Source organism: Pyrus communis, chromosome 16 (genome assembly GCF_041283825.1).
Source record: "Pyrus communis isolate YQ-2024b chromosome 16, ASM4128382v1, whole genome shotgun sequence".
Lineage (NCBI taxonomy): Eukaryota > Viridiplantae > Streptophyta > Magnoliopsida > Rosales > Rosaceae > Pyrus > Pyrus communis.
The window spans coordinates 14,940,149-14,947,455 of record NC_142580.1 but is presented as its reverse complement, the minus strand read 5'-3'; the positions used below and the strand labels follow the sequence as shown (position 1 = coordinate 14,947,455).

General features: G+C 43.8%; 1 pseudogene; it reads left to right on the top strand.

Moving 5' to 3' along the window:
- The first annotated feature begins 976 nt into the window (after positions 1 to 976).
- On the top strand, positions 977 to 2,049 carry LOC148690031 (uncharacterized; annotated as a pseudogene).
- Positions 2,050 to 7,307: the final 5,258 nt, after the last annotated feature.

The window sequence follows — 7,307 nt, the reverse complement described above, 5'->3', positions numbered from 1 at the left end:
TACTATTTTGTGTTGGGGTTTACTTTTCCTATGCCGTGTTTTTTCCAAGAAGTACTTTGCTCCATGAAATGTGCCCCTGCTCAATGTTCTCTGAATGTGGTTCGTGTGATGGTGGGATTCCATATTCCAAGACAATTCTTTGACTTAGATCTAATCGTCAACAAATTTTGGTACTTCTTTGACAAAGGCTGCATTGAAGGAGTTGGGCGGCTGTGATCTCGCCATAGGCTTTTTGATAACTAAAGCAAGGGAGATCATGACTGGGCCAAGGAGACTTTAGAGATAAGTGGAGAATAAGAGTCTGATTCTTCCCCCGAGCCGCGTGTTCCAATGGTCTTCATATTAGGTAAGTAAGCTGCTTAATCTCTCGGTTGCTTTGTATTTGTGCTAAGCTGCTCTTTAATTTTCTGATTGTCTCCCACTACTTTTGTAGATTCAGAATTTGGCTCAACTCTTGACACTTCTCCGGACATGAAGAAAGTGCATGCCGCTCTAGGTATCCCTTCCGAGTGCATTAGCTGCTTAGTCTTCTTTGTAGGGAGAAAGGTAGGCTGCCCCCGAGAGAGGAGATAAAACGAATTAAGGCTGAGGTGTTGGCTCATCCTATCATTATGGTGGAGCTTGTGCAAATAAAGGTGGGAAAATGAGACCTTCCCCGTTTGCTCAAGAGAAACCTGCTGAGAAGAAACCGAAAACTTCTTCAGTTGCTTGTGAGGGTTTACCAGCTGCTCCCAAGCTTGTGATTGACTTGACTTCCTCCAAGGGCAAGAAAGTGGAGGCTACTAGATCTATGCCGGTGGTGATTTCCGTTCTGAAGGCTGCTAGTTCGATTGTTGATAAGATTGCCCAGCGTAGAAGTTCTTCCGTGCCTCCGGTATAGAAATTCGCACCAAAACGTCCATCTGGGGCTAAGTCTGATTCCCATTTAGAGAGGCTTGCTACTATGAAGAGTAACAAGGTGCCCATGCCTACTAAAATGACGCCAAAACCCATTTCTTTTGCTGCTGAGACCAATTCGCCTGTTGAGAAGAATGAGGCTGCTCATGCGGGCAGTCTTGAGAAATCCACCAAGTCTGTTTCTGGGGAAGTTGCTAAGATTTGTGCACTTTTGAAACCAGATATGCTTGAGGACATAGATGTATGTGCCAAGTTTGTTGATGGTGTTAAAGGGGTTGTTGGCCCAAGTTCCTTTACGAAGCATACGACCGAGTATAAGAGGACTGCTCTGCTGACCATAATGTAAAAAATGGCGATTCTAGCAGTCGAGTCTATGCTTCTTGATCAAGAAGATACCAAAGCTGCTAAGAAGGTTGCAAGAACTGTGGTAGCCGAAGCTTACTCCTCGGCTGAGAAAGACAACAAGTTAGAATCTGAGCTTGCTGCTTTGAAGGGGTCTAACATCTCTGCCCCTACTTCTCTGCAGCTTGAGACCGCTCGCCAAGAGATTGTGGATTTCAAGACTAGGCTTGACTCGATCTAAGTAAAGTATGAAAGTGCTGAGAATGAGATCGGGTGTTACATACCTCAGATTCAAGATCTTAAGTGTGCTATCTCTGAATTCCGCTCCACTGCTTATGCAAAGGATGAAGAAATGATTGTTTCTTACAACCAAGTGATCCACTTCAAGAAGGTCGTTGATAAGCTTGAGTCTCAAGTGTTAGAACTCCAAGGTGTTTTGAAGATCAACGATAGTTTGAAAAAAGAAATGGATGAGCTGCATCGGGTCCATGCTTGTCTGCTTGAGGAGAATGAGCAGTTAAAGGGTTTGAGGCTGGGTTCGAGGCTTCGCTTACTCAGAGTCAAGCTGATTTCTACAAGCATGGTTATATATACCTTCTTTTTAGGTAGACATATGACTTTGAGTTTTTTGGTAAAGACTTCGAAACCTTCTCTATTTCTTCGGAAGACTTGCTCACCTTCACGTTTGAGTCTTCTATTGGTGAAATAGTCAGAGAAGTTAATGCCCAGGCTGGGGCAGCTAGTGGCAAAGCACTAGATGGTGACGTTATTAAGAGTGTCACGGCTGTTCAAGGTGTGACAACCGAGTGACCGTGGGATGTCCAAGCTAGTAAAGAGTAGTCTTCTAGGTAGCCTTTAGGATTTTCTTTGTTTTCCTTGTTGCTTTTTCTTGAACTTCTTCGGTCTTTGCTAGTTGTTTATCAATTTTGCTAAAAAATTTAATAAACTTACTTCATTCGCTTTTCTCCATCTTCGCTTCATTTGTTCATGCCTTAACCTTTAGACTTTATAGACCAATGGCAGACGTGCTGCTTTTCTATAAGCAGACAAGCCTGCGTAGCCTACGCAGCCATAGGTGTTGGTGTAGAACTTTGCAAGGTTGTTAGCCATAAGGTTGGCAGCCGGGTGCCTTACCTACAGAAGCAAACAAGTCCACGTTACTACTAGGATGTTAACCTTGGCTTTCTCCAATTTTGTAGGTTGCGAATCAAGTACCACAACACTTTAGGAATTGGTGTAGGTTGTCCCGTGCTTGGCAGTTGTGAAACTTATTGACTACGTAGCATGTCAACAGTGGATAAGGCTTCGTATATGCACGCTAGCTTATTTAACCTTTCACAAGAATGTGCAGTTGTATAAGTCTAGTGCGGCTTTACTGCTCGAAGGGCAAGTTAGAAGCAATCTTCTGGAAACTGTAGGCTACCTTAGTGCACTCAGTAGCAGCTTTAGGATCTAGGGTAGTCGTCCATAGGGTGTACTGCATAATGTGCCCCCTCCGTCTTTAGGGCCCGGTTCCCCATGGATTAGGCAAAGAGACCCAAAATCCTTCAGTTAGCTAAGCCTTGAAAAAGACCATTATGACTACTTCTAGGAATCTCGGTGCAAGCTATCATGCATCTAGTTATACTAGGGCAGCCCGACTCATCAACGTTTGGATATTTGGAGTGTAGAGTTTATCCTCCCGCTTTGGAGTGCATACCCATATGTGTGTTGGGGGATTGGTTTATCATCTCGCATTGGAGAGCATGGTTTGTCCCTCGGGGGGGGGGGTGAAATTCCTGCGATGAGTCCCTATGAAGAGTGCGATCTTCTTTTGAATTGCAAGGGTGATCAGTTGTTGTAAACATGTAGTCGAGCTAAGTTGTAAATTACTTATGAATTCTTCATTGAAAAACGAGTGAAACGAACGAATAACTTAGTTGTAAAAGACTGAATAATAACTGGATAGTCATCGGCTTGCGAGGTGGTGCCCGTTGAGTTGCTTGAGTCTTCGGGTCTTGATATGGTGGGAAGTTATACATGGTACTTTCTTAGGTTGTAGGCGTTCCATTGCTTCTCGATCTCTTTATCATTCATGATAACGAGGGTGTAATTACCCTTGCTGCTTACTATGCTGATCTTGTACGGACCTTCCTAGATGAGATCCATCTTTTTGGAGCCTTCTCTGTGGGCAATGATGAAGGTTTTTCTTAAGATTAGATCTCCGGGTTGGAACTGCCAGATCTTGGCCCTTTTATTATAGTTGGAGATGATGTTGCTGGTAAGCTGCAATGCGAATGATGGTTTGCTCATGTTTCTCCTCTGCCAGATCTAAGTTTATGGCCATCTCCTTACTATTCTGCTCAATGCTTGGCAGTAGAGTGCTAATGCTTGGTATGATAATGTTGGGAGGAATGATGGCTTCCGAACCAAATGCCAAAGAGAAATGAGTCTCACTGGTTACTCGTCTTTTGGTGGCGCGATATGCCTATAGACATTTGGAGAGTTCGTCTGGCCATTTTCCCTTTTTTCGGTAAGGGATTTCTTGAGGCACTCAACGATCATCTTGTTAGATGCTTCGGGCTGTCCATTACCTTGAGGATATCTCGACGTGGATATGTGCAGCTTGATGCCATACTTTTGGAAGAACTTCGCCAAATCTTTGCCCACGAATTGTGGGCTATTATTGGTTTTTTTTTTTTTTTTTTTTTTTTTTTTTGATCGACATCGGGATGCCAAATCGGAAAATGATGTTCCTCGATATGAAGCGCTCTATGTCTGTCTGAGTCACGGTCGTCATGGGCTCTGCTTTTACCCATTTGGTGAAGTAATCGGTTGCCTCCAGTAGCAGGTGTCATAGGTCCTACGAGGTTGATTACCCACTGCATGAACGGCTAAGGACTCGTCTGTGGGTGTAGTTCGCTGGCAAGCAGTGCTAGTACCGACTTGTAACGTTGGCAACGATCGCACTTTTGTACTAACTCCTTAGCATCTTGGTGCATGGTAGGCCAGTAGTAGCTTGTGTTAAGAGCCTTCTGCAATAAGGATCGGCCTCTGGAATGATTTCCATAAACGCCTTCGTGGATTGAGCTTAGAACCTTCAAGTCATATGAAGGTGGTAGGCAACGAAGATGTGGTCCGATGTAGAATGTCGTTCCACATGTAGTAGTGTGCTGCCTTTATTTGAAGCTTTCTAGACTCCAACCTTTCCTTGGGGAGTGTGCTGTTGACCTGATAGTCTATAACAGAACTTTGCCAGTTAGGAGTTATACTAACCTGTGACACCTGGGCTGCTGACTCTGCTTTTATGCTTGGCTCATCTAGATACTTCACCGGAATAGAGCATTTGAGTTGGTGGTCGAAGGTAAAGCCTGGGCTGGCTAATGCAATCGTGTGGACGTTGTCTGCCTGCGGAACTTAAGTGAGAGTGTAAGTCTAAAATGCCTCAAGTTGCTTACGTACCTTTTTTAGGCATTGCGCCATTCTTGGATGTTTTGCCTTGTACTCCCCAATAGTCGAGCTGATGATTAGTTGGGAATCGAAATGAATTGCGAGCTTTTTCACCGCTAAGTCTTTTGCCATTCGAAGGCCTGCTAGTAGGGCCTCATACTCTGCTTTGTTGTTGGATGCTTTGAAGCCTAGAATGATCGCCTACTCGAGCATTGAATAGTCTACGGTGACAAAGACCACGCCTATTTCCGAGCCTTTGTAGTTGGATGTGCCGTCGACATGCAAATGCCAGAAGTCTTCATTGGGGGGAGCAGGCGCAGTTAAGGTGTGCTCAGCTATTTCTGGTGAGTCATTGGGCTGCTCTGTTGGGTCGCCTAGGCTAGGTGTAAATTCTATTATGAAGTCTGCCAAAGCTTGGGCCTTTATCACCGTGTTGGGTTGAAAACCTAAACCGTATTGGCCAAGTTCCAACGCCCACTTCATCACTTGTTGAGAAGCATCCGGACCATGTAGGATTGATCGTAGAGGATATTGAGTCATGACGATGACTGTATGAGCTTGAAAGTATGGTCTGAGCTTCTGAGTCGCAACAACTTGCGCCAAAATTAATTTTTTGATTTTCGGGTATCCAGTTTCCACATCGAGAAGAGCTTTAGAAGTGTAGAATACTGGCAGTTGGGCCCCCAACTCTTCTCGTATGAGGGCAGAGCTTACTGCTATTGCCAAGTAGATGTATAAGTCCTCCTTTGTTTTCAGCTTGGATAGTAAGGGAGGTGATGTAAGATACTTCTTCAGGTTTTGGAAAGCTCTTTCGTATTCATTGTCCCATTTGTCTAGTTGCGCCCTCTTGATGGCCTTGAAAAAGGGCTTGCATCGATCGGTGGACCGCGAGAGAAAGCAGTTAAAGGCGGCTACTCATCTGGTCAAGCTTTGGATCTCTTTCAAGGTAGTTGGAGACTTCATCTCTGGTCTCACGACCGACTTAATGCTCTTTATGCATGTCATGTTCTTCTTCTCACTAACCTAAGATCTACTAGAGCAGCTTTAGAAGTAGATCACCAGGAAGCTCTACTTGCCAATTTCCAAGCCAGACCAATTTTGTTAAATCATGTTATCGAGGCCCAGATGAATGACTCAGAATCTTAGGAGTTAAAACGAGCAGTGTTGAACGGCAACAAGGGAGATCTAAGGATTCGAAGGCTTGATGGTATGTTGATGCAAGGCGATTAAATGTGGAAGACTGAAGAAAGAAATACTCGATGAGGCGCATATTTCAGCTTATGCGATGCATCCCGGAAGTACTAAGATGTATCATACTGTCTGACTTTTCTACTAGTGGCCAATAATGAATAGAGTACGTGAGTCGTTCGGTCTGTCAGCAGGTCAAGACGGAACAAAAGAAACCATTTGGGTTGCAACAACCACTTTCGATACCTAGTGAAAATGGGAAGATATCACAATGGATTTCGTGTACAAGCTACCTCGTATGCGAAATGGCTATCACGGTATTTGAGTGATTGTAGATCGGCTTACCAAGTCAGCGCACTTTTTACCTATTCGTGAGAATTACACGCTAAGTCGGTTAGCCGAACTTTTTGTCTCTGAAATCGTCAAGTATCATGGTGTTCTAGTTAGTATCATTTCTGATCGGGACCCCATATTTACTTTGAAATTTTGGGTGGCTTTCCAAGAAGCTCTAGGATCGAGATTACTCTACAGCACCGCCTATCATCCTTAAACCGATGTGCAGTCAAGGAGACTATCTAGACATTGGAAGATACGCTGAGATCTTTAGTTCTGCAGTTCGGAGATGCTTAGCACAAACTCTTACCTTTGATAGAATTTGTCTATAACAACAGCTTCCACTCCAACATTGGTATGTCACCATTTGAGGCGTTTTATGGGAAACTATGTTGTACCCCATTATGTTGGTCCGAGGTCAGCGAAAGAGTTTTGGTTGGTCCTGAAATTGTAGATAAGACAACACAGAATATCCAAACAATAAAAGCTAACCTGAAAGCAACCCAGGATCGACAAAAGAATATTGTAGACAGACATTTAACCGACATAGTATGTAAAGTTGAAGATTGGGTATTCTTAAAATTGTCGCTATGGAAAGGCGTTGTACGATTCGGGAAGAAAGGGAAGTTAAGCCCTCATTACATCGGGCCATACCAAATCATTGAGCGAGCTGGTGAAGTTGCTTACCGATTTGATCTACCTCCAGAGTTATCAGTGGTGCATAATGTGTTCCACATGTCCATGCTACGGAGATTCGTCTCTGATCCGTCACATGTGATTCCTCCTTAGCTGTTAGAGATTAACCCGGATTTGACTTATGATGAGGTTCCAATGATGATTCTTGACTGGAAAGACAAAGTTCTCAGGAACAAGACCGTTCGTATGGTGAAAGTTTTATGGAGGAACCACTATGTTGAGGAAGGTACCTGGGAAACAAAGGAGCGTATGCGGGATCTTTATCCACGTCTGTTCTTTAATTATGATCTTTAGTAGTGTTGAAATTTCGGAGATGAAATTTTCTAAAGGGAGGTAGGTTGTGACGACCCGTCCCTAAGTTTTTTTATGTAATTTCCTCCTCGAGTGTGTAAATTGACATTTATTCCTTGTTGGCAAAGTGA